The sequence below is a fragment of the Geotrypetes seraphini genome, chromosome 15, assembly GCF_902459505.1.
Source record: "Geotrypetes seraphini chromosome 15, aGeoSer1.1, whole genome shotgun sequence".
NCBI classification, from domain to species: domain Eukaryota; kingdom Metazoa; phylum Chordata; class Amphibia; order Gymnophiona; family Dermophiidae; genus Geotrypetes; species Geotrypetes seraphini.
In genome coordinates this window covers 51565556-51593535 of record NC_047098.1, presented here as the reverse complement: position 1 = coordinate 51593535, position 27980 = coordinate 51565556, and positions in this window count along the sequence as shown.

The window sequence follows — 27980 nt, the reverse complement described above, 5'->3', positions numbered from 1 at the left end:
CTACTACTACTACTTTTTATCATTTCTATAGTGCTGAAAGGTATACGCAGTGCTGACATTTAACAGGTAAAGTTGATCCCTTATCAGAAGAGCTTACAATCTAATTTGGACAGTCAGGACAAAAAGGGGTTGGGGAGTTTGTAGCAGAGAAAACAATAAGATGGACATACTGTAGGTATCTTGTGGTGAGTAGGAGTTAAGAGTTGAAGACAGCCTCCCTCTACCTCTAAGACCAATTCCCTTCCTCTGTCTCATCCTCTCCACAGTCCACTGACTCCCAGTTCCTTCACTTCTTTCCTCTCCCTGGATCACACTTCACAGCCCATCTAATCTAATTCTTAGTCTTATATACTGAATCATCTCCTAGAAATAGGAGTTCGATTTGGTTCACATAATTAGATCACAAAGACAGATCCATTAACATTCATTGGAGCTATAGCCTAAAAAGCGATGAAGCACGGTGGCTTTTAAGGTTTTGCGAAAGATCTGAAGAGATAAACACGATCTAATTTGAAGAGGGAGTCCATTCCATCTCGCAGTTAGTGAGTATGGAAAGGAGAGTGAAATTTTACTAATGGACTTGATTCCTCTTAATGTTGGAAAAGAGAGCTTACTCATGTGAGTTCTCATGCCCGAAGATCTTATTGTGTTTAGACAAAGACATTAAAGAAACAAATAGTCCATGTAAAATTTTAAAGACTATACCGGCACATTTAAAATGAACTCTCAATTGAACGGAAGCCAATGTAATTTCCTCAACAGAGGTGACAGGTGATCAAATTTTTTCTATCCAAAAATCAGTCTGGCTGCAACATTTTGAATCAATTGCAATCGTTTCTCATTTCCTTTGCTTAATCCCACATAAATGGAATTACACTCAAAATTGGCCTCTGTTAGCACTGTGGCACCCAAAGCCTTCATTCGTAGGAGTTTTTACTCTCCATCTTTAAAACATTCTAGCCCAATCATTGCAGTGAACATCCTTGGCCCTACGCCACAGACTGCAGCTCCCTCAAAAACCTGCTGCATGTGCATTCTGAGTCTGGCCACTGGGTGTCAGTATTAAGTAATGACCAGGACTCCCTTGATCCTCTATGACATACTGATTACATAGGTGCAAGTTATACACAATAACATGCGTGTTACGTACAAAGATCATATATGCTATTTATATTTGTAATTTGACAGCATTCTGAGAGCTAGAAGGAACAGACAGAGCTTGTAGCTTAGAAAGAAATCTACAAAAAAAAGAGGATAGAATGATACATGTATGGAGAAAAAAACATCTTGGCTATGCTTTTTCATATACAAAGATATAGAGCACGCCATGAGGCGTAAAGGATCCGTAGAGATCTCAGATACTGTTTCATGAGTGCTGTATCAGCACACACACACATATACCCCCAGAGACCTTCTTCTCAAATGTTGCCTTGACACTGTCCCAGCATGACACGGAGACAGATGGATACAGCACAGTGCGCATCTCCGGCACACCGTCCTCCCAAAGACTATCTGATTCTGCCAGGCTTGCAAATGAACAGAGTTAAGAAAGCAACCGCTTGCAGAGCTGTCAGAGAATGCATGTCTCTCTCCTGCCTCTGCTGAGCCTTCCCCCCCCCCCCCCAAATCATGTTGCTCAATTCTCAGTCAGACCCGTCAGACATGGCGTGTGGCAGCCGGCCCTTCCTCTCGCAGCTCCGGCACCACCAAAGGATGATAAGATACCATGACACAAGCAGATAATTTCTCATTTTCCATCAAACGACGCTTTGAGGGATGGCTAATCTAATCTCTTCCCCTGAGCTTGACATAAAGACTTTGCCCTTGAAAACTCCTTCAAAAAAATATCTGTATTCATGAGTGCAGGGGGAAAAAATAAAACGGGCTTTGTGGATGAATTGTTCCATATTTGCCTGCTCTGCCCGAGAAGAAGGGCATTTAAAATCTCATCCTGAATCTCTACTGTTCTGTAATTTGTATTACTACACCATAAATAGGATGAGAACTGTCCCCTCTGCAAGATTCACATAAAGGAGAAAGAGGGACAGGACAGAGCAGCTTATAGGTGGGAGAAAAACTGGCAGTGCCATAAGAACATAAGAACATAAGCAGTGCCTCCGCCGGGTCAGACCATAGGTCCATCCTGCCCAGCAGTCCGCTCCCGCGGTGGCCCAAACAGGTCACGACCTGTCCAAATCACCAGAAGGGGCCCCCATGCCACCCTGGTTTCCCATTGAGTGCTATCTTCCCATCAAAGTCCTAGCCCTCCGGTCTTGCACATGCACGACCTGGTCGGGTTTCTATACTTATTTTCTGGTTAGCTTTCTCAGTATCCCACGATCCCTTTATCCCTCAGGAATCCGTCCAGTCTCTGTTTGAATCCTTGTACCGTACTCTGCCCAATCACGTCCTCCGGTAGCGCATTCCAAGTGTCCACGACCCTTTGGGTGAAAAAAAACTTCCTTGCATTCGTTTTGAACCTATCTCCCTTTAGTTTCTCCGAATGCCCCCTCGTACCTGTTGTCCCCTTCAGCCTGAAGAATCTGTCCCTATCCACCCTCTCTATGCCCCTCATGATCTTGAAGGTCTCTATCATATCACCCCTGAGCCTCCTTTTTTCCAGAGAGAAGAGCCCCAGCCTATCCAACCTCTCGGCATATGGGCAGTGTTCCAGCCCTCTTACCAGTTTCGTTGCTCTCCTTTGGACTCTCTCGAGTACCGCCATGTCCTTCTTGAGGTACGGCGACCAATATTGAACGCAATATTCCAGATGCGGACGCACCATCGCTCGATACAGTGGCATGATGACTTCCCTCGTCCTGGTTGTTATGCCCCTTTTTATGATGCCCAGCATCCTGTTGGCTTTTTTTGAGGCCGCTGCGCACTGTGCAGATGGCTTCAGTGATGCATCCACCAGCACTCCCAAGTCTCTCTCAAGACTGCTTTCTCCCAACAATGCCCCCCCCAATTTGTAGTTGAACAACGGGTTCTTTTTCCCTATATGCATGACCTTGCATTTTTCCACGTTAAAGCGCATTTGCCATTTGTTTGCCCAGTCTTCCAGCTTGTCCAGGTCCCTTTGCAGGTCCTCACACTCCTCCCTGGACCTAACTCTGCCGCACAGTTTGGTATCGTCTGCAAATTTTATAACCTCGCACTTTGCCTCCTTTTCCAGGTCATTGATAAATATGTTGAAGAGTAACGGCCCCAGCACCGATCCCTGCGGCACACCGCTCGTGACTCCCCGCCAGTCAGAATATTGGCCCTTCACTCCGACCCTCTGCAGTCTACCCGACAACCAGTGCTCTATCCATCGGTGCACATCCCCTCCCACCCCGTGGTTCCACAGCTTCCTAAGCAGCCTTTCATGTGGTACCTTGTCCATAAAGGGATATCAACAAATTGAAAGCAATGGGGCTGAAATTCAAAGGAACAAAGGGCTAGATTCACTAAACCTTCCGATCCTGTCCCAACGATCGCAAAACCCGTTTTACTGGTTTTGCGATCGTTCTCTGACCCCCCCCAACCTGATTCGTTAAACAGCTTTCCGATCCGATCCACCCGTAAATGGCATGTAAAAGTAGGAAGCCATCGATTCACTACACAGAAGAAGAAACACTGATTGGGTTTGCCGATCCGAAAAGAAGCGACTGCTGAGGACCAGCCGCTTACTATCCTTGCCGACTCTCCTGCCCTCTTCCGCCCTGAAATATCAGTATCGAGGTTACAACCCCACATAAAACAACCATCAAAATTAAAAATAAAGCCATAAAATACCTTTACATAGGTGTAAGAATTCCTTTTTTATATATTCTGTAATAAGTGCATTGCGAGCCCGTGGTTTTAACCCACGGGTTTAAAACATGTTCTTTTCGATAATATGGCTACACAAAATAATTCACTGTCCAACTCGTAGGGCCAGCAAACCCTGAAGCCACCCCTCCCCCCTTTCTTTTGAGCTCGCTTGTGATTTGCCGCCAATGATGTGCAGGAGTAAACCCCACCCACTAACTACGGTAGTGAGGGCAAAGAGCTAGCGCATGCGTAAATTGCATCAATAAACAAGAAGGATACTCTGCGCATGCATTTCGATCACTCTTACAGCAATCAGTGGGATCGCTAGAGGGCGTGCGTCCGATCCGATCATTTGCATGTAGAATCTGTAGTGAATCGGTCACTCGGTAAAACTCAGCCAAGAATCGCCCAACAATGATCCAGATTGGTAAGTTTAGTGAATCTAGACCAGGGGTGTCAAAGTCCCTCCTCGAGGGCCGGAATCCAGTCGGGTTTTCAGGATTTCCCCAATGAATATGCATGAGATCTATGTGCATGCACTGCTTTCAATGCATATTCATTGGGGAAATCCAGAAAACCCGACTGGATTCTGGCCCTCGAGGACCGACTGACACCTGTGATCTAGACCATTAGCCGGTTACCAGGCACTGCTAACCAGATAAGTGCTGACGAGGGAGATAGTCACCCTGTATCAAAGACAATGTTAATGATCAGTTGCTATTTGATAACTTTATAAAGCATGTATAACTCTACAAAATTCTATGTAGTAATATGTTGCCTGTAAGCCGCCTAGAACTCTAATTAATGAGGATTCGGTGGGATATAACATAGCATTAACTGCCTAGACTTTTTAGCCGGTGTATGAATTTTTAAATAAATAAAATAACATATTCAGCGGCACTAACCGGATAGTGCCATTGATAAACCCCTCTGACGAACTTGACGCTATCTGGATAGAGCCGGCGCAATTCATGGGCACAGCTTGGCATAACACTCTCGGTGGTTATGTTCAAAAAGACAGTCTTAATTTTGAGGCCCTTTTCCAAGCCGCAGCAAAATCTGGGCTTAGCATATCTTACACGGGACTTTCCTATGCTCTAAGACCAGATTTCCCCTGGCAGTATATTAAGGATTATTTTATTTCTCTACCCCCCCCCCCCACGCACTTTTACAAAACCGTAGCACAGTTTATAGTGCCAGTTTATAGCGTTTACTTTTTTGTAAAAGAGGAGGAGGTGTTTTTTGCAGGTCCTGTGCTAATTTCTCCATTAGCGTGCAGAACTCCTATGTAGAAGGCGCTATGGGCCAGATTCTGTATAGGACGCCTCCATTAGGCGCTGCTAGGTGCCCTAATCAAGGACACCTAGCGACGCCTAACTTCGAGATCCACACACAACTTAAAAAAAAAAGAGTTTGTGCCAAACTCTTAAGACACCTAACAATGCTTAAATCAAGGCGCCCTCCAACGCCTAATGATGCTTGTATGGAAAGTGGTCATGGTTAGTGGCAGAGAAAAGACGTGGTTGACTTAGTTGTCTCTAGGCATCTGAGTTAGATGCTGGTAAATTAGGCCAGGAAAACCCTATTTCCAGCGCCTACCTCCAGAACACCTTAGTGATACCACGCACGCCGCTGGGTGGGATTCTATATGCGGCGCCTAGCGGTTGATTGACAACCGCGCTGAGCAGTGTCTACAATGTAGATGCGCTTAGGTGCCGTTTATAGAATCTGGCCCTAAATGCTCTCATGTTACGTCCATGTTATCCAGTTAGCACACACTAACGAGAACACTTTAGCTCAGTGTTCTTCAACCACCGGTACATGGACCAGTGCCAGTCCATAGAAATTTCCTGACGGTCCACAGGGCCAGCACGTGCATCAGGCCCAAAACAGTGTTCTTCAACCGCCGGTCCACGGTGCGATTGATGCGGCGTTATCTTTGAGCCAGCTCCCTCTTCCTAACTGATTCAGGGCACAAAGCCACGGGCAGTGGCTCCTACGGGCATCCTGCGCCTGAACCGGAAGCCTTCTCTCTGACGTTGCAACGTCAGAGGGAAGGCTTCCAGATGAGACACGGGACGTGCAAGGTGCAATTAGTACTATTATGGAGGCGGAGTCTAGGGTGGAGCTTGGGTAGAGATGGGCGGGGTCTGGCCCACGACTTAGCCTAGTGTTCTTCAACCGCCGGTCCACGGACCGATGCCGGTCCACAGAATAATTCTTTTCATTCTGCCGGTCCATAGGTGTCAAAAGGTTGAAAAACACTGCTTTAGCTGATAATGCTTCCATGCTTATCGGCAAAGAAACAGTGAAGGTGACCAGAGGCGCTGAATTCCTTTATTGCATCAATTAAGACTCGACACGCACGTGTTTCGGCCAAGGAGTCTAAACAATGGTCCTATAAGGGAAAATGGAAAATGTCACCTATGTTTTTTGCCTTATCAACAATGTCCTAAATGATTGAAATCTAAAAAAAACAGGTGTACACTGTCAAAATGTGAGTGACAGCTACACATTTTGACAGTGTTCACCTGGTTTGTTTGGGGATTTTTTTTTTCAATCATTTAGGACATTGATCATAAGGCAAAAAAACATAGGTGACATTTTCCATTTTCCTTTATAGGACCATTGTTTAGACTCTTTGGCCAAAACACGTACGTGTCGAGTCTTATTGATACAATAAAGGAATTCAGCACCTTTGGTCACCTTCACTATTCTACCTCGAGACGGTAGTATTTCCTGTTTCCTTGGGTATTCCATGCGTATGACACCCCCCCCCTCCCATTTTTTTTTTTTTTAATTAAAAAAGCATGTGATGGGGGCGCTAGTGAGCCCGATGTGTTAGGAAGCCACGAGCGCGAGCTCCGTCGGTGGGACCCGATCTTCGCCCGAAAAAGGCAATTTAAAAAAAAAATTTTTACCGGTGTAAATCGGTGCGGATTCACCCCCAATATGGCAACAAGTAAGCCATCCAAAAGAAAAAGCGCCGAACCGCCGTCGCCATCAAAAACTCCCGTGAACAGGATGGAGGACGAGACATCAGCGGCCATATTAGAGGAACTCAGGCAAATCCGGGACTTGTTACTGGACACGAAGCAGGACATAAAAGATATGAAAGCTGACATCACCTCGCTGAAAGAGGACTTTACTGTGGCTCAAAATAAATCTGACCTTATGGAATCCAGGTTAGTAGCAGCAGAATCTTCAATCAAGCACCTGACCAAACAGACCTCAAAAATCGCCATCTTAGAACGTGCTCTGGAAGCTGCTGACAATCATGCCAGAAAGAACAGCTTCAGAATCTTAGGTCTGCCGGATGGGAGGGAAGCTTGTGGTCTGGTTGACTTCTTAGCAGCTCTCTTGCCTCAACTGCTGAAAATGCAGGATGATTTTAAAATTGACTTTGAGAGTGCTTTCAGACTTCCTCTGCCTGTTTCTCCTCACAAGAAATTTCCTAGACCCATTTTGGTCTCTCTCCTAAAACATCAGCAAGTTCTACAAATTATGCAACATGCCAAGCTTCACTCTCCTATAATATTTGAGGGAAATAAAATCATCTTTTTGCCGGATCTTGCCAAAGAAACAGCTAAGAAGAGGAAACTTCTGCTTTCATATCGTCCTCAACTTAAATCCATGGGAGCTAAATTCGGAATGTTTTATCCAGCTCGTTTCAGAGTGACTTATAACAATATCACTAAGGATTTCCTGCAGCCGGATGATCTGGCAGAATTTATTGAAACAGCGAGACCTACTGCTATAGATAAAACATGATGTATGTGTCTTTTTACTCTGAACTTTGAGCCTTTATTTCCATATGCTGTTTCTAATTATTACAGTGTTATCTGTTCACATATGCATTACTGATATATATATCTGTTGTTATACCTTAATAATTGTTTTGAAGCCTTACAGTTTCAATTTCTCACCGATTGACGGAGTGCTCATGGGGTTTTTTTTCCTTCCACCTCAGCTCTCTGAACCCATAGTATGGTTAACTGGTTAATGTTAGTTTTATGCCTTCTTGCAGAGTGCTTTGGTAGTTCATACTGCAGGTGTTTGCAATTGTTTCTTTATGCATATATATTGAAGCTTAATGATTTACTCTGGTACTCATATATCCTTACCATTATGATGATAACACAGGTCACATATCTGCACTGTTCTTACCAATGTCATTAATATGCCTTTCTCTAAATGTTAAAGGATTTCATAACCCTGTTAAAAGACTCAAAATACTCAGATATGCTGAACAACACCGGCCAGACATTGTATTCTTCCAAGAGACTCATCTCACCTCTGCGGAATCTTCGAAGATAGCGCCCTCCTGGGCCTATGCTCCTCTTTTTTCTCCTTCTTGTGGCAGGAAAAATGGTGTCATTACTCTGATACGGAAACGTCCGGACATCACAATTGTCTCTTCAGCTAATGACTTGGAAGGCCGTTGGCTTAAAACGATATTACAGGTGGGCACTATTCAACTCAGTCTATATAATATTTATGCCCCAAATCAAGACAGTCCTCTTTTTTTTGAGTCTTTAGCAACTGAAATTGGTTCTTCTTCCTCTCCGAACTACATTTTAGGAGGGGATTTTAATTTAATATTGTCACCAGAAAAAGATAGAAAATCTAGAGTCGCCTTTAAAAAACCCAAAGCCTGGTTCTGTCTACATGATTTGATTTTCCAACTAAAGCTAGTTGATCCATGGAGACTAATGCACCCAGATGACTTGTTATTTACTTTCTTTTCTCCACCTCATATATCATACTCTCGTATTGATTTTTTTTTAATTAGCTATTCTTTGGTGAATAAACTGATCTCGTCGGATATACAACCCATATCAATATCTGATCACTCTTCTATTACACTAGAACTGAAGAACATCGCTTCTCCTCAACCGAAAGGATCTTGGAGATTTAATGCATCGCTACTGTCCGATACTCAATTTATTTCTCATGTGAAGGATCATATTCGTGAATTTTTTGATTTTAATCTAGTAGAAGACACATCTTGGCAGACAAACTGGGATGCATTTAAATCGTATATAAGAGGAGTAATCATAGCCTATTCTGCTAGAAAGCGAAAATTGGAACGTGCATACCTACAAAATCTTGAGGCGGAAATTGCCAAACTAGAGTCCGCTCATCACAACAACTTATCTAATAAGTCATTACAAACCCAATTGAACAAGCTGCGATTTTTATATAATGACAAACTTAGTTCTACGGCTTCCTCAGAAATATTTCTGCAATCAGCGAACTATTACGCTTCTAATAACAAGGCAGGACACCTGCTGGCCAATTACTTGAAGATAAAATCTGAAAGAACAAACATCCCAGCTATAAAATCGGATCTGAATGACATATTAGTGGATAGCAATGCAATATGTACACATTTCCAAAATTACTACAAAGATCTGTATACCACAGAGTGCCCGAGTATGGATTCCATAAATAAATTTTTGTCATCCTTGAATGGCCCTAAATTGGATGATAACGATAATACTTTTCTCTTACAACCTTTATCAACAGATCAACTTACAGTCACGTTGCGGTCTATGGCAAAACGGAAAACGCCGGGACCAGATGGTCTTTCAGTGGAATTTTACCTTGCGTTCCAATCAGAACTACTTCCAAGATTGGTTTCCTACTTTAATCACCTCATCAGCCGAGGTATGGCGTCTGGTACAATAACGGAAGCTACAATCATTGTCTTGTTAAAGCCTGACAAAGACCCTATGAAGGTTCAAAATTATCGCCCACTATCGCTGATAAACGTTGATGCGAAGCTGTACGCCAAATTGCTGGCCTCTAGATTACAAGTTGTACTCCCCAAATTAATTAATTCGGATCAGAACGGATTCATGCAATGCAGATTGGCTAGTGACAACACCAGGCTTTTCTCCCATATCATATCACTAGCTTCGTCTTTTATGCCTGATGGGATTACAATGGCTTTAGATGCGGAAAAAGCCTTTGACCGCGTGGAATGGAGATTTATGTTTCAAACATTGAATTGGTTGGGATTTCATTCTGATTTCATTCGTATGATTCAAGTCCTGTACTCTAATCCATCAACGAGACTTCGTATCAACGACGTCTTCTCTTCAGCTTTTACTCCATCAAGAGGAACGCGTCAAGGTTGCCCGTTGTCACCCCTACTGTTTAACTTGGCGTTAGAACCTCTCCTCATTTCCATCAGAATGAATCAGTCTATTCTTGGTTTTCAGGTCAATGACCTGACGATAAAACTATCAGCCTATGCAGACGACGTCCAAATCTATACCACACTAGATTCACTACCACATATTATTCAAACAATTCGGACTTATTCATCGGTGTCTGGATATAAATTGAATAACATGAAAACTGAGGTAATGCCCCTTGCTGGTAACCCTTGTAGTGATATTGTCAGGGAACTGAATCTGAAATATAATCCTACCAAATTGAAATATCTTGGTGTGTATTTTGGTGAATCGTTACAAGAAACTTTATTATTTAATGTAGATTATATCTCTCAAATTATTCAGTCTACTACATCAAGATGGTCTCCTTTGAAGCTGACGTGGTGGGGCCGCCTCGATTCAATAAAGATGGTACTTGTACCAAAAATAACTTATATATTATCAATGATTCCAGTGCTGTTTCCATTGGGGGAATACAAGAAATTTGAGTCTATGCTAACAAAATTCTTATGGAATAACAAGGTTCCCCGCATCGCTTTAAAAAAATTGAAATGCACAAAAGAAAATGGGGGAGTAAATTTTCCTAGCCTCCACGAATATCATCTGGCTTTCCTTTGCAGACAAGGCTCCAAATGGCTTACGGATCCCCCCTCTTCATCTGCCCCAGCCTGGCTACAACTGGAACATCGCCTTTTTGATAGTCAATATCTAAAATTCCTACCTTTTACTCAACCAGATAGCAACACTTGCCTGAACCCTATAATACTATCCACCAAAAGTGCATTATCCACGGTTGATAATCTGGCTGATGTGCCATGGAATAGTACCTCCAGTTCTTCTTTGTGGCGGAACCCACATTTGAAAATCCAAGGTAGCTACATGGAGTGGAAATCGTGGAGAAAAAAGGGGTTATGGTCAATATATCAAATCAAACCAAACGACTCTTTTATCCCTTATCAGAAACTAGTGGACACTTATGACCTTGACCCTAAACATTATTATCAATGGTTGCAACTGAAACATTGTGTGTCTGCGTTCCTGAAAACGCATACCCTCTCTTATGATATCCCAACTATTTTGACATGGTCTTCCAAAATTGGAACTGGTAAGGGTCAAGCTTCATCATGGTACAAACTTATCCATAAAAGAAAGTTTTTTCCTCCTCAAGTACTTTATGATATATGGTTACAAGACACTGAGGCAACGAACTTAGATATAATATGGTCTCAACATTGGCTTTCTTCCTTTAAAGCGTTGAGATCATCTGCTATTCTACATATGGTACTTTTTCTCTTTCACAGAGCTTACTGGACACCGCTCAAGCTTTCCAAATTGGACTCCTCAGTCTCTAACAAGTGTTGGTCTTGTTTGCTATCCATTGGCACCTTTGAACATATGGTGTTTGGTTGTTCACAATTACAGGTATTCTGGCAAAATGTTTGGAGCATGATACGCAAAATTCTGTCTCTTACGGATACGTTCACATACTCAATATTGATATTTGGAGAACAAGCGTTGAAATCTCCTCTAGATAAATATGAAGCCAGACTATTGCAAAGTTTGTTATTATTAGCATTTAAATCAATTCTCTCCTGTTGGAAAGATTTTTCTTCGCTTAATCATGTTATGTGGTGGAACACTGTTTGTCTATTCTCTAAGTACGAGAAAATTGCTGCTGAAAAACATAATGCCCTGTTGACGTATACAAAGGTATGGTCACCTGTTGTTCACTTCTGTAACTCTTGAATATCTGACTCTATATATATTGCTGAATTGTTCATTTTATGTTTAATTTATTAATTACTTAATACTATAGGAATTGGTACCAGATTATCCTTCCTCATTCTTCCTTTCTCTTTTTGGTGAAACTGTTATTACCTGCTTATGACACTGAGTTTCTCGTGATACCCTCTGTATGAAGTGCGTTTATACTGATGTTCTATGTTTTTGTTTTTGTGTTATTTTGCATAAAACAATAAAAAACTGATTGAACTTAAAAAAAAAAAAAGCATGTGATTAAAAGGCCATAAGCTTCTTTTTCCTATGTTACGCACACATTAGCACTTAACAAAGTTTTAGTAAAAAGCTCTTTGGCTTGTCATCTGTTTAGCACCACAGTCTGAATATTGCGTTTGACTAGATGGCAGTTCTGGTTCAATGCTGAAATCAGATATTTAGAGCTCGCTAGTATCCGTGTTAACAGCGCTGTGACAGTCAATGTTTTAAAAATAATGACTGCCGTGAGGGCTTAGTGCTTCTACTAACCACTGATTGTTTGTACCATCGCTCTTTTCCCAGAACAATTATACCATTATTCCAAAGATATTGACAGAGCACATTCGGTGCAGCATGATAGTTGGGAATGCCCACGCCTTTGGAAACCATGGCATCTGAATGTATCACCCTCAGTTGCTCCTGCCCGATCAGTTCACCTATTGCAAACTCACTGAGGCCGGGGTCATACAAACAGATGCTGGGCTGGCCCGGACTCGTGCCATTTTCTTGTACGGCAAAACTTTAGATGACATCGAGCAGGACCTTCCCTCTGTAATGAGATTATACTTTTAAAAAAGTGGTTCTCTTTTTTGTGGTCAGCGGGTATGGATTTACCCGGATGTTACAAGGTCTACGCACACGCAGCACAAAGAGTGTCTGGTAATGAGGGAAGAAACTAAGAAGTTAGGTGCCTTATTCTTGTTAGCTTACCCCTGTAAGTGTGTCATTAAATATTTGGGTTTAGAATATGTTTTTTTCCAGCCTGAACACCTACCATCCTTTTTGGACATTAAGAAGTTCTCCAGTGGAGTGGCTAGAAGCACAGAATAATATACTGAGGGAAAAAGCCATTAAAGCCTTTTATTTAGTTAAATATATTGTAATTTCTAGATACTCCCCTAAATAATAGATATTGGGGGGTCTAAGGAAGAATTTAAGTTACTATTGCTTCGATTTGTTTCATTGTTAGATATGATTCAGTATTGCTTTAACAAGTAGTTGCACTTGTAATATATATATAATTGAATAAAAATTAATTAAAAACAAAAAACTTTAGATAACACCAATGGATTAAGGTCATTTGCCAAAACTGGGAGGGGAGGAAAAAATTTGAGATTATTCCTGCCCCATAAAAAGTATGATAAAAAGCATTTTGGTTTTTTGAATGAATTGAAAAGAAACTGGAAATTTTGTCTCAAATAAAAGCACATCCCTTCCAATAAAAAACAAAGACACTGGAGGACATAAGCTTTTGCGAGAACACAGATCCTTTCTTCAGATGTGAGTGCAAGGAGGAAGTTTTTACATTTAAAGCATGGTGTAGGGTAGAAATTTGCTATTTCCTCATCCTTGCCACCATCATTACCAACTTCAAAATTGGCAGTTTTTACACTGACAACTATAGATTATCTAAGGCTATTTCCACAATGCGTTGCATAGCTTATTGCTTAGACTCAGTTCCTTCTTCACGGTTAAAAATCAAGATACATGGTCTCCAACCTTTGGCCCTAAATGCGAGAGGGTGCTGAAAAGTTCTCAGCCCAACCAACCACTGTAGCTGAAAAGAGTGTTATCTTATTTTGTTAAGTGCCAATTTGCAGAAACAAAATTCTATGTTTTGACATTGTTCCCGATCATTGATTGAACCATATCCACGTCGTTCTCTTCTTGGTTGGGCTGAGACATTTTAAGCACCCCCTCATAGGGTGAAGAATTTCAGTATCTGGTAACCAGAGCTAAGATTGTGATGTCATAATGCCTCAATCCACCAATAAGAGCCAGCCTCATCAGTGATGTCACAATGGCTTGATTGTCCTATACTTGGCTCACTTTTATTACATATGAGGCGGTGCTGAAAAGTTCTCAGCCCAACCAACCTAAATTCTGAGTGTTATTTTGCCACTGTATTTCGTTAAGTGCCAATTTGCAGAAATGAAATTCTATGTTTTGACATTGTTCCCGATCATTGATTGAACCATATCCACGTCGTTCTCTTCTTGGTTGGGCTGAGACATTTTCAGCACCCCCTCATAGGGTGAAGAGTTTCAGTATCTGGTAACCAGAGCAAAGATTGTGATGTCATAATGCCTCATTCCACCAAAAAGAGCCAGCCTCATCGGTGATGTCACAATGGCTTGATTGTCCTATACTTGGCTCACTTTTATTACATATGAGAGGGTGCAGAAAAGTTCTCAGCCCAACCAACCTAAATTCTGAGTGTTATTTTGCCACTGTATTTCGTTAAGTGCCAATTTGCAGAAATGAAATTCTATGTTTTGACATTGTTTCCGATCATTGATTGAACCATATCCATGTCATTCTCTTCTTGGTTGGACTGAGAACTTTCCAGCACCCCCTCAAGTAGTTTTCTTTGGGGATTGTTCCCATTTCATGGGGAAAAAAAACAATTGTAAAACCGATTCTTAAACAAACGTCCAGTGATCCTTCTCTATCAAAGAATTATAGACCAGTTTCTAATCTATGTTTTTATCAAAACTAACAGAATGTTTTGTCTTCAAGCAGTTAACTACATTTGTCAATGACACCTATGTACTCCACCCGCAACAGTCAGGTTTTAGGAAGGGTTATAGAACCGAGACAGCTATTGCTGCCCTCTTAAGTGAAGTCCACTCAATAACTGACATGGGTAAAGTGGCACTTTTAATTTCCATAGACTTGTCAGTAACTTTTGATTTGGTGGATCATGAACTACTTCTGCTCAGGTTATCTAATATTGGTGTTGTAGGAATACCACTGTCTTGACTTTGGTCATTCATAATCAATAGTACCTTTACTGTTCATACAGGGGACTCAACATCTATAGCACATCCTCTGTATTGTGGTGTTTCTCAGGGGTTCCTGCTTTCACCATTACTTTTTAACATTTTCATTAGTCCGTTGCTTACTCTAAAGCAAATGAGATCACATATGACTAGAATAGGTTCATTTTCTTGTATTGGCCTTGATACTTGGAACAATATCCCGATGACAACAAGGGCTTTGACTACTTTTAAGAAATTTCTGAAACGATATCTATTTTGTAAAATGAAATAGGAGCATTAAGCGCTTATATTTATCTTAAGATTTGAGTGATGGGCTTATGGGGAGGATTTTGTAATTGTCAGAGAACTTTTCAACACCCCCTCATAGATGTCTCAGCCCTTAAAACACTTATCCATGCATTTTTGATCTTGCATTTAGATTACTGTAATGTGATTTATGCAGGAATACCTCAGGCAGAATTACAAAGACAACAAACTTTACACAATACAGCTGCAAAGTTTCTCTGTGGAACAGGTAGTTTTGATCATTTCACTCCTCTATTTAAATCCCTCCACTGGCTTCCAATCCCCTTTCCTATACAGTTTAGACTACTTTGACTTTACCCATAAAGCACTTCATTTAGGGATCCCTTCATATCTTTTAAATTTGATAGCCACCTTGTACACTCCATCTAGTTCACTTCATTCCATAGATACACATCGGATAGTACTTCATCCACCACCACCCCAACCACTCTTGTCAAAAGCCTATTACAAATCCATAGATTCAGTTTTTTTGTGTGTGTGTGTGTCCTAGGCTTTGGAACTATTTACCTCAATCAATTAGAGGACTAATATCATTCCTGGCTTTTAAAGTAGGTATTAAGACACATTTTTTTCTAAAGCATATGGCTCATTCGATTGATGAAACTTCTGTTGGGATCTAACGATAATGATATTTTTGTAATTTTTCACATTTTTATGTTGGCTTTGTGTAGTGGTTGAGAATCTACTCTTGGAATGCACATATTCTTTTCTTTTACTTTCAAATTGGACTTCTCTTCTTTTTTACATATTAAGAACATAAGAATAGCCTTACTGGGTCAGACCAATGGTCCATCAAGCCCTGTAGCCCATTCTCACAGTGGCCAATCAAGGTCATTAGTACCTGGCCAAAACCCAAGGAGTAGCAATATTCCATGCTACCGATACAGGGCAAGCAGTGGCTTCCCCCATGTCTTTCTCAATAACAGACTACAGACTTTTCCTCCAGGAACTTGTCCAAACCTTTCTTAAAACCAGCTACGCTAGCCGCTCTTACCACATCCTCTGGCAACGCATTCCAGAGCTTAACTATTCTCTGAGTTAAAAAAAATTTCCTCCTAATGGTTTTAAGAGTATTTCCCTTTAACTTCATCGAGTGTCCCTTAGTCTTTGTAATTTTTGATGGAGCAAAAAAATCGATCCACTTGTACCCATTCTACTCCACTCAGGATTTTATACACTTCAATCATATCTCCCCTCAGCCATCTCTTTTTCAAGCTGAAGAGCCCTAACCATTTTAGTCTTTCCTCATACGAGAGGAGTTCCATCCCCTTTACCATCTTGGTCACTCTTCTTTGAACCTTTTCTAGCGCCACTATATCTTTCTTGAGATAAGGAGACACTTCTTTGACCATTATAAAGGCATTATAGTATGTTTTAAATAAACACTAGTGCTGGACAGAAAACAACATCTTGTGAAAACCAAACAATTATCAGTAGAGAAAATTAGCAGAAGCCTAGTTCCTGGAAATAAATGCAAGGGCTATCCCAAACAGGGTGTTAATAAGTACCTCGTCCATTCAGTCTCCCAATGCGTTCCAGATCACTAGACATAGGCTTTTTTTTTTTTTTTTTCTTTTTAATCCCCATTGCACCTCTGGATTTATAGCCGTGCTTTTCCTGGAGAAAATGAAACAGCTGCATCGACATATCCAGAAGATTAGCTCATAATCTCAGACTGAGATTTTCATTTCAATGAGAGCAATTTTCGAAAGGTATTTATCCAGATCAAATGGCCGGAAGCAAAACTGCCATCTTTCATGTTCCATCTTTTAGCCACATTAAGAAGAGGTAATCCCTAGGGGTAGTTAGTTCAAATATACAGGCACTGTTTCCCCCACTCCAGCCACCCACAGAAACAGCAAACATGTTTCTTATTGAACATTTGCGCAAAAATGCTTGGTTTCTTTTGGATGCTATGATATGATTCAACTATTGTATTAGTTGGTTGTCTTTTTGCATGTTATATGAGGTTTCTTTAAACAGTTTCCACACTTTCATATTTTTGTGGGAAATGGTTAGAACATAAGAATTGCCGCTGCTGGGTCAGACCAGTGGTCCATCGTGCCCAGAAGTCCGTTCCCGCGGCAGCCCTTAGGTCAAAGACCAGTGCCCTAACTGAGACTAGCCTTACCTACGTACGTTCCAGTTCAGCAGGAACTTGTCTAACTTTGTCTTGAATCCCTGGAGGGTGTTTTCCCCTATAACAGCCTCCGGAAGAGCGTTCCAGTTTTCCACCACTCTCTGGGTGAAGAAGAACTTCCTTACGTTTGTACGGAATCTATCCCCTTTTAACTTTAGAGAGTGCCCTCTTGTTCTCCCTACCTTGGAGAGGGTGAACAATCTGTCTCTATCTACTAAGTCTATTCCCTTCATTATCTTGAATGTTTCAATCATGTCCCCTCTCAGTCTCCTCTTTTCAAGGGGCCCAGTTTCTCTAATCTCTCACTGTATGGTTGGGGCAGGAGAAGTGGTAAGAGGGTGTGTTAGGAGGACGATGGGAAAAATTTATTATTTATTTAAAAATGTATATGCCGCATAATAACTATGCGGTTTACAAAATTACATGCATACATATTAAACGAATGCTAAACATGTTTCAACAGAACAAACACAGGAAGACAAAATCTTCTTTAAATTCATCCTGCAGGATGGAGTCGCAAAATCTCAAAAAAGCATTAACAGGCACAGTAAGGCATTAACAGAGAAAAGCATTAGCACAGAAAGGCGTTTTCAACATTTTCTTAAAATTCTTCCTCCCGTCACAGAATTGCAAAATATCAGGCAGCGCAAAACAGGGTGAATATGTAGAAAAGTGATGTCATTTGCTTTTGAGATATTTAATAAATAGTGTTAAAAAAATATGTGGGGAAACCTTTTAAAGATCCCTCATACAATTAATAAATATATAAATAAAAACTTTTTTAAAAGTATAAGTATGAAAAACACCCACGGGGACTCTGACTATTACCACCAAAATGCATATTCAATTTTGCTTAATCTAAATCATGCACAGGCTCCCTCCTTCCAGTATTATTATTTTTTATTGATTTTCAAACTACAAATGCGCAACAAATAAATCACATATATGTACATTATATAATAAGCACAGCAAACTTACTAAAGTCCTCTGTCCAGTATTATTTCATTATTACTTCATCATCATGCTTCTATTCCTTTCTCTCCTCTCTTCTACCTCCCAAAGTATTTAGATCAATGCTGTCTTGTTAAAATGTTTATTTTATTTTTATTTTTCCTCTAACTCTACTTTTCACTTCTCTATTACCCTCCAGGTACTTTAGTTAGATTGTGAGCCTTCGGGACAGTAAGGGAATTTTTCAAGTACCTTTCTTATTTCTAATCTTAATGTATATTTTCTGTAAACCGCTTAGAACCTAACGGATGTAGCGGTATATAAGAAATAAATTACATTACATTACATGGACCATTTGGCCTTCATCTGCCATCATGTTTCTAGGTTTCTATAACCATAAAGCTCTATGACATCACAATGCAGGCAAAGAGCCTTAGCCAATGGGAAGAAGATATGCAAATGTTAAGAGCCTTAGCCAATAGGGAGAGGAGGAGATAGTGGATGCTGCAGAATTCTACTGTTCAACGGCTCCCCCTTCTGCTTCTATTCCTTTCTCTCCTCTCTTCTACCTTCCAAAGTATTTAGATCAATGCTGTCTTGTTAAAATGTTTATTTTCTTTTTATTTTTCCTCTAACTCTACTTTTCACTTCTCTATTACCCTCCAGGTACTTTAGTTAGATTGTGAGCCTTCGGGACAGTAAGGGAATTTTTCAAGTACCTTTCTTATTTCTAATCTTAATGTATATTTTCTGTAAACCGCTTAGAACCTAACGGATGTAGCGGTATAGAAGAAATAAATTACATTACAAATTACATTACAGTATTAAAGTGAATAAAGCAAAACAGCTCAATACCAGAGCAAGGGTTCTCAACTCAGTCCTCAGGACATACCCAGCCAGTCAGATTTTCAGGATATCCTCAATGAATATGCATGGAATGGATTTGCATACAATGGAGGTCGTATCCTGAAAACCTGACTGACTAAGGGCTAGATTCACAAAGCAAATCGATCGTGTACCGATCAGTTTGCGACCCCTTTACTATCAAATTTCCATCCGGCCTGATTCACTTACCTCTCCTGCAATCCGCTTCAAATCTGTGCATGCAAATGAGGTGAAATGCATGCAAATTGGACAGCAACGCGATTCACACAAAATGTCCGATCCGACTGGGCTGGCCGATCACCTGAAGAAGCGACTGCTGAGGACCAGTCGAAAACGTCTTTCCGACTGGAAGCCGTGCTCTCTACCCTGCAATCTCTCCTGCCTGCTTGCCCCGAATGCTGCCCTGCTTCTTATCTCCTGCTGCTCATCTTTCTGATGCTCTTCTCCTGCCTGCTTCGACTCTCCCACCCTTCCCCGCAGTGCAAGCCCATGGTTTTAACCCGTGGGCTTTAAGCGGGTTAAAACCACAGGCTCCATTTTTCTTTTTATTAGCCTTGGCAACTGTCTGAATGTGACCGATAGAACTCCGGGCTGCTCCGGTTCAGTCTGTGGCGAGGGAGGAGAAATAAGGGCTTGATAGAGCAGGAGAAGCAGGAGAGTCGGCGTGAATCTACTAGTTAAAAATCTCCCCAAAGTCCTGCCGCCCTGCATTGCCCTTCCCCGCCCTGCGAGCCCGTAGTTAAACCCACGGGCTCACAGGGCTCAAAACTACTAAAAAAAAAGTACAAAGTTAAAATCGCTGCTCCAATGGTCTGCGCATGCGCGATCCAAGCAGGCAGATGGGGGCGTTCCTCTGATCGCCCCCATCTGCATATTTTACTTTCGTGAATTCGTCAGACCTGTCCGAATCGGGCCCGATCGGGCAGGTTAGTGAATCCAGCCCTAAGTCCTGAGTTGAGGACCCCTGTACCAAAGGGATTGTCTTTTAGGGGTTATGCTATAAGCCCTTTTGTGTGCAAAGCAGATGCTGGACTGGCCCAACCATTAGACAGTCGCTTAGGGCAGTAGCTTCTTGGGGAGAACAAAAAGCACCGCAGTCAAAGTAACAACCAGACAAACTCAAAGAACCATCAGCGCATATTGTACCTGCATTTTATAGGATGTTTGTATGCTAATCATGATTGTTGAGCTTAATTATGAAAATCTTGGTTGGGGGAGGGGCTTCAGGCTATGGTCTGAAAGTGGGAAGGGGTAAAACACGGACCTCATGGACCTGACGGACCTCGCAGATCTAAAACCGCACGTCCTTAAAAATCTGAGGTCCGTGCCACTTGTAGTTAGTTTCTGGCTCTGACAGACCTCGATGACAATTTAGCGCTGACGGATCCGTCTCAGCATAGGGAGGAAAAAGTATTAGGATCCGTCAGCGCTAAAATGTCATCGAGGTCTGTCAGAGCCAGAGACTAGTGCTGGAGTGGCTCTAAAACGAATCCTTTAAACCAGTTTCCTGCAGCCCCAGTAAATTTAAAAATCTGAAGTCCGCAGCTCTGACAGACCTCGATGACAGATAAGAACATAAGAACATAAGAAGTTGCCCCCGCTGAGTCAGACCAGAGGTCCATCTTGCTCAGCTCCCGTGGCGGCCCATCAGGCCTAGTGCCTGAAAAGTGGTCCCTGATTAATTTTGTAATTTACCTCTAATCCCATCCCTATAATCTACCTTTACTCTTATCTGTACCCCTCAATCCCTTTGTCTTCCAAGTACCTATCCAAAGCTTCTTTGAACCCCTGTAGCGTGCTCCTGTTGATCACATCCTCTGGTAGCACGTTCCATGTATCCACCACCCTCTGTGTGAAAAAGAACTTCCTGGCCTTTGTTCTAAACCTCTCCCCTTTCAATTTCTCTGAGTGCCCCCTTGTACTTATTGATCCCCTTAATTTGAAAAATCTGTCCCTGTCTATTTTTTCTATGCCCTTCATGATCTTGAAGGTTTCTATCATGTCTCCTCTAAGTCTCCGCTTTTCCAGGGAGAAAAGCCCTAGCTTTTTCAGTCTGTCAGTATATGAGAGGTCCTCCATGCCCTTTATTAGCTTAGTTGCTCTTCTCTGGACCCTCTCAAGTACCTCCATGTCCTTTTTGAGGTACGGCAACCAGAACTGAACACAGTACTCCAGTTGCGGGCGCACCATAGCATGATACAGTGGCAGGATGACTTCCTTTGTCCTGGTCGCGAAACCCTTCTTAATGATACCCAACATTCTGTTTGCTTTCCTTGAGGTCATGGCACACTGCGCCGACACCTTCAATGTTGTGTCTACCATCACTCCCAGGTCTCTTTCAAGGTCGCTCACCCCTAGCGCTAGATCCTACTGCTTTTCCCTCCCTATGCTGAGACGGATCCATCAGCGCTAAATTGTCATCGAGGTCCGTCAGAGCCAGAAACTAACTACGTGTGGCACAGACCTCAGATTTTTAAGGACGTGCAGTTTTAAATCCGCGAGGACCGTCAGGTCCGTGAAGTCCGCATTTTACCCCTTCCCTCTGAAAGTTAATTATTGGGGTGTAAGGCTGAAGTATTAAAAAAATAGAAAATCAAAAATATATATTTCAACTGATTAATGGATATAAGAAACATGGTATATAGGTATGAATAGAAAAGGAAAGAGGGTAAATTTATTGGAAATATGTTGTTATGAAATATAAGGGGATATATGTACTATGATGAGATATATATTGTTGTGCATTACTTTGTATAATAAAATGAATAAAGAGTTTGAGGAAGAAAGGGTGGGGGGAGGGACAGATTTAATGTAAGATTAATTGTATTATGAAAGAGGGATGTACAAGTATGTATAAGTTTGGATGAAATATTTTGTTGATATGGGAAGGGATGGGAGGTGGATGGGGGGTATTAAAACATGTATAATAATATTGTTTAAGAATGTCAAGTGAGTTATGTGAATTAATTGTAATAATATTGTACACTTGTTGAAAGAAATAAAAAGGAATAAAGATTAAAAAAAAAAAAAAAATAGAAAATCAATCAAATTGAATGCTCCTTAAATCACTAATTCTAATATGCATTCAGGCCACAGTGCACTAGGAAAGCCACCACAGATACTTTTATAGCAGTGGAGAAAAGACCTCAGCGTCTCAGCTGGATATAAAATTTGTAATCCTCTGGACATAGCAACTTCAAAAAAATTTTTTGGGAGGTGCAGACACATCCTCGGTCTCAAAAACTCCACATTTAACTATCATTCATTGCATGAGTCAGTTGATAATCATATAAATAATTGCATAATAAATAGTATCAAAACGTCTCAAAAATTCAAAGCAAAGAAACAAAAACTTATCTGCAGCAGGAATTTCTTCCACGTGTTCTGTGGGCAGAGTATAGCAAAGAGGTGTTCACTCTGAGTCCGAATGTCTCCAAGTAAATGCATTAACGGACCCCCTTCTTCAGCAAACTCCCGACAGGAACTTGGAAGCGTTTAGCTCAAATTGAAGCTCATTCCCCTGACAAAGCTTGGAGGAGCGAAACAGGGGCCCTATCGGGAGTTTGCTGAAGAATGGGCATCTCTCCCGCTGCATCACAACACAGGCTTTCTAGCAGTCTCTGACACTGACTGGCACCCCTGGACCATTCGCTTATTTTTGTCTCCAAAAGCCGACACCGCTTTTAAACTAAACCGTAGGTTTGTATATCGCATCATCTCTACATTCGCAAAGCTCGACACGGTTAACAGGAGTTAGGGTAGAAAGGAACTCCAGTGGAGGGAAGGATGAAGAGGAAATTTAGAGGACTAAAATAATCAGAGAGGGAGGAAGAGTTACATTTTTGAGAATAACCAGGTTTTCAGATGTTTACGGAAGAGTTGGAGGGAGCTCAGATTCCTAAGAGGGGAGGTAAGGTTGTTCCAGAGCTCAGTGATGCTAAAAGGGAGGGAGGAACCTAGTTTTCCTACGCCTTTTAGAGAGGGAAAGGAGAGTTTCAGTTTTTGGGTGGATCTGGTGGAATTGGGGTTAGAGGAATTCCAAGAAAGAGGAATAAAGGGGGGGGGGGGAGGATGCCGTGTAGGATCTTGAAAGTAAGGTAGGCACATTTGAAGTGGACTCTGGAGATTATCGGAAGCCAGTGGAGCTTGGACAAAAGCGGTGAGACGTGGTCGAATTTGCTTTTTGCGAAGATAAGCTTAGCAGCAGCATTCTGAAGAGTCTTTGAAGGTTTTTCTTTGTTAGGCTTAGGTAGATAGAGTTGCAATAGTCCAGTCTGGAAAGGATGGTGGATTGGACAAGGACGGCAAAGTGTTTTTGATGGAAACAGGATCTCACTTTCCTCAGCATGTGAAGGCTGAAGAAACATTTTTTATTGGGGAGTTGAGGTGATCATTGAAGGAAAGTGTAGTCAATGATGACTCCCAGAATTTTACTTGAGTATTCAAGATGCAGAGTGGGGCCAGAGGACAGAGGGATGGCGGTGGGCAGTTGGTCCAATTTTGGGCCGAGCCAGAGAAGTTTTGATTTGGATTCGTTCAGTTTCATCTGCACAGTGTGGGCCCAGGATTGGAGGTTCGATATACACGAGGATATGTTCGCAGAGGGTAGAAAATGGCTCTTCATTTTTTAAGAATCCACCGGAGAGCTCATTTCAGTGTTGAAGAGCCCATTTGCATGTCATTGTTGGAGACTGCTAGAAAGCTCGCTATTGACAGAGATAATCCATTTTGATAATCTGCCGCTAAAATGCTTACAGGCTAAACCATCGGTAAACAGTTTAGTGACGGCGTTAAAGTTTTGAGAATCTGGCTCTTTGTCTTTTGATTTAATTGCAGGTCTTGCGCTAATGTTCCCGGTAGTGTGTGAAACCTGTAATGAATTAATGCTTTAGCACTTCCTACTTCCTGTTTAGGCAGTGCTAAGCAATGGTGTAGTGAGGGGGGCGGACCATACTGGACATCACCTTGTTGGGGGCACTGGCACCTCTCCGCCCCCCATACCACGCTCGCGCCCTCCCCATACTTCTTTAAATATTCACCAGCGCAAGCAACTACTCTGGCCTGCTGCTCATGCCAGCTTGGCTCCCTCTGAAATCACTTCTGGGTTGCGGGACCAGGAAGTGGCATCAGAGGGAAAGCCAATGCCAGCATGAGTAGCAGGCCAGAGAAGCTGCTTGCGCTGGTGAAGATTTAAAGAGGTACAGTGATAGGAAAGGAGGGTGCGAGTGTGGCATGTGAGCTGCGGAAGGAGTGGGTGTGGCGCAGAAGGAGGGAGCAGAGAGGAAGATACAGGGGTGCCATTGCCCCGGGCACCTCCTACCCTTGCTACCCCACTGGTGCTAAGTACTCCTGCATTAACTGCATTATCCAGTTGCTAAAAAGTTCTTATATGTGGATTATGGTTCAATCAATGATCTGAAACAACGTCAAAACATAGATTTTGTTTCTGCAAATTGGCACTTAACGAAATAAGATAACACTCTTTTCAGCTACAGTGGCAAAATAATGCTCAGAATTTAGGAAGCTGGTTGGTTGGGCTGAGAACTTTTCAGCACCCCCTCATATGCAATAAAAGTGAGCCAAGTATAGGGCAATCAAGTCATTGTGACATCACTGATGAGGTTGGCTCTTATTGGTGGAATGAGGTATTATGACATCACAATCTCAGCTCTGGTTATCAGACACTGGAACTCTTCACACTACAAGGGGGTGCTGAAATGTCTCAGCTCAACCAAGAAGAGAATGAAGTGGATATGGTTCAATCAATGATCTGAAACCATGTCAAAACACAGAATTTTGTTTCTGCAAATTGGCACTTAAGAAAATAAGATAACACCCTCTCGAATAAAGGTACATATTCTGCTGTTATAAGATGGACGCAACATATGGGCTTCTGCCCTTTCACAGCCTAGATCCCCCCCCCTTTTTTTTAAAAAATAAAATAAAATTATGCTCAAAGTGGAACAAATTTGGGAACAGGATACTTGTAATCTGAAAGCTACACCACTAATTTCTTCAAGCACAGATACAATCTCTGGCCAACGGATCTTTAAAATCGTTTAGTATGGGTTGGGGGTGGGGGGTGGCTGGGACAGTTCAAAAATTCATGACAGAGACATTGTATTTTGCCTTTGACACAAAATGATTCTGATTATATCAGGACATCTGGGTAATGAGGACAATGTGTCTGCCAACAAGATGGTCAGAGGAGGTGCTTCTCCAAGCCAGCCTATAAATCTTTCAACTTCGTGGGCTTTATGTACTCTGCATGACAAGCTACAACATACCCCGGGACTGGAGAGCGGCTGAACAGTTTTCAGATGACTTGCTTAAAACAATCACATTTCTCTCTTGGAGGTCCCTTAATTGTTTATCGATTTTTCGTGGGTTTTTTTCCTCTTCTTTTATAGACTCAGGTCTGAGATCTGCCATCATGAGCTTTTCATTCCCAACCTCTCAGGGACGATGTCCCGATTGTCCCCCTAATTTATAGCTCCTCCCAACTCAGTTTGTCATTGCAGTAACAGCCTTCAGCTTGGGGGCATGCACCACAGCTGCTCAGACCTGCAATCATGGGTTCTAAATTTGGCCACTGGGCGTCACCATTGCATAATGACTATAACTCCCTCCTACCAGGAGCTATGAATGCTACCATCCTTAGACAACCCGGAGAGCAAAGAGCCACCCGACGGATCAAACTAGGTCTTCCACATGGACCAGGCAAGATTGCCTCTTTGTAAAGTTCCTACAGTATATGCGTTGTGAAAGTATTTTTATTTTAACCAATCTTAGGGGTGCTCATGTAGCCAGTCCTCCAATCTGATGAGGCCGAGTGATCCCTGGGGCAAGTACACATGATATTTTGGGGTGTCTATGGCTAAAATATCCCCCGCTATCAGTTTCTTCCACAGATTAATGATAAAGGATCTCTCTGAACAGTCTCTGGACATGCACGTGCAACCCACACTGGACAAATCATGAGCAGAAGCTGCTGCTAGCCATCAGTGTTTCTCCATTTTCTTCAGAACTCAGCAATTTTCCAAATTTATTTAACATTTGATATACCGTCTATCAGGCAATAGCTAAATGGTTTTCAATAGGAAAAATATGAAAAAAGAAAAAAAGAAGAAGAAACTAAAACCATTAACGAGTACAATATAATAACACTGGGGTTAAAACCAAACAATAACAGACAGAGTTAAGGGAGAGGACATTGGGAATTATAATTACATCAAGGTACAAATAAAATAAAAGTGATGAGGGGGGAGAGGAAAGACACAAAAGGGAGGGGGGGGTCGCTTTTTTGGGAAGCGTTTGTTGTACTCTGCCAAAGCGATCGCCCGTGTTGGAGTGGGAAGTGAGATCTCAGATTCCGTATGCATCCCTGGTACTGATTAGAAAGCCATAACTGCTGCCATACCACTGTTACCGCGGTAAAGGGAAGAACCCCAGGAATGCCATGGGAAGGGTGAACCGTTCGGTGGTAGTGCAGCGGGAATGGTAACCATTCTTGCAGCATTCCTGTGGTAATGGGGAAGCATCTGCTACTGCTGTTTATTCTTTGGCCTGATGCCGATGCTACCCCCGCCACTGTCGCTACCCCCGCCACTGCATCTCTAGACTAACAGCATTAGCGGTGGAGACAAAACAAAGAAAAGCCATCAGGAGTCCTTTCTCTTCCTCCATGCGGCTGCCAGACCTGCCTCTCTCTGATTTCACTTCCAGTTCAGGGGCAGAGCCGGCAGCCATGAGAAGGAAGTGAAAGGACTCATGAGGCTTTTCTTTGTTTTGCCTCCACCGCTGATGCTGTTAGTCTAGAGATGCAGCGATGATTGTGGCAGCATCGGGGGCGGCATTGGCATCAGGTGAGAGGGGGTATCTGGATGCAGAGGGGAGAGAGGACAGCCACGCTGGATGGAAGGGGCATGGGCAGATATGCTGGGTGCGAAGGACAGCCATGCTGGATGGAAGGGGAGGTAGACAGACACGCTGGATGGAAGGGAGGTAAACAGACATGCTGGATGGAAGGGGCACAGGCGGACATGCTGGATGAGAAGGACAGACATGTTGGATGGAAGGGGAGGTGAACATACATGCTGCATGAGGGAGACAGGGGGACAGCCATGCTGGATGGAAGGGGAGGTAGACAGACACGCTGGATGGAAGGGGCACAGGCGGACATACTGGATGAGAAGGACAGACATGTTGGATGGAAGGGGAGGTGAACATACATGCTACATGAGGGAGACGGGGGACAGCCATGCTGGATGAAAGTGGAGGGGACAGACATGCTGGCGGAGGGGAACAACAGATATGCTGGATGGAAGGGGCATGGACAGACATTCTGGATGGGAAGGACAGACACGCAGGATGGAAGGGGAGTGGACATACATGCTGTATGAGGGAGACAGGGGGACAGCCATGCTGGATGAGGGGAACAGACATGCTGGATGGAAGAGAAGGGAGACAGACATTAGATGAGGAAGACAGGAACAGCCATGCTGGATGGAAGGGGAGGTGGACATACATGCTGCATGAGGGAGGCAGAGGGACAGCTGTGCTGGATGGAAGGGGAGGTGGACAGGGGCACAGACATGGAGGTGGATAAGGGGAACAGACATGCTGGATGGGAAGTGAGGGGGCCAGACATGCTGGATGAGGGAGATGGGGACAGATATGCTGACTGGGAAATGAGGGGGGACAGACATGCTGGATGAGGGAGATGGGGACAGGCATGCTGGATAGAAGGGGAGGGATCCAGACTTGCTAGATGAGAAAGACAAGGGGACAAACACGAATGTAGGAGGAGAAAGGAGTCAGAATCTGGATAAAAGGTGGACATGGGGACAGACATCCTGGATATAAGGGGAGGGGGCAGACATACTGGATGGTATGGAGGAAAAGAAGGCAGATGCTAGATGGTGTCAGGGGGAGAGAGAAGGT